At 43.8% G+C, this 689-nt stretch overlaps 1 non-coding gene across 1 annotated transcript; it reads right to left on the bottom strand.

Moving 5' to 3' along the window:
* Window positions 1–348: 348 nt before the first annotated feature.
* Window positions 349–455, bottom strand: LOC120269766. The gene has a single exon (XR_005539402.1). It is a non-coding gene; the product is annotated as a small nucleolar RNA R71 (small nucleolar RNA).
* Window positions 456–689: the final 234 nt, after the last annotated feature.

Here is a 689-nt window from a genome sequence, read left to right as displayed (position 1 = left end):
GCCAAACCGTCAGTATTGGGGACACATTCTAGCATTGTGTGGCCCCCAATTACAGCTCAGAATTTTGAGCTAAAGCTGGCATTCATCCACATATTACAGCAGTCTTCACAATTCAATGGTTTGGCCGATGAGGATCCAAACAGTCACATTGAGAATTTCTTGGAAGTGTGTGATATGCTCAAGATCAATGGTGTTACTAATGATGCCATCAAGTTGAGAGCCTTCTTATTTTCCTTAAAGGGGAGTGTGTAGCAGTGGCTGCACTCATTACCTAGAGCATCGATCACTACATGGGAGGAGATGGTAGAAGCTTTTCTTGCCCATTATTTTCCTCCCGAAAAATCTGCAAAGCTAAGGAATGAGATCTCATCCTTTGTTCAAATGGAATTGGATTCTCTATTCGAGATATGGGAAAGGTTCAAGGAACTCCTGCGAAAATGTCCTCAAAATGGGTTTCCAGAGTGGGTGATCATTCGGACTTTTTACAATGGTTTGAACCCAAGTACAAGGCAGTTACACTATACAGGGACAGGAAGTACCTTAGGTAGCAAGATCCCCGGAGAAGCCCGGTAATTAATTGAAGAAATTGGGTTGAACAGCTACCAATGGAATGCTAGAAAGAAGAAGAAAATGGCCGGCATCCATGAGATCGATGCGGTTACATCGTTGGCGGCCCAAGTGGAGGCATT

This window comes from Dioscorea cayenensis, chromosome 9 (genome assembly GCF_009730915.1).
Source record: "Dioscorea cayenensis subsp. rotundata cultivar TDr96_F1 chromosome 9, TDr96_F1_v2_PseudoChromosome.rev07_lg8_w22 25.fasta, whole genome shotgun sequence".
NCBI classification, from domain to species: domain Eukaryota; kingdom Viridiplantae; phylum Streptophyta; class Magnoliopsida; order Dioscoreales; family Dioscoreaceae; genus Dioscorea; species Dioscorea cayenensis.
This window is presented reverse-complemented; position numbering and strand designations above follow the sequence as displayed.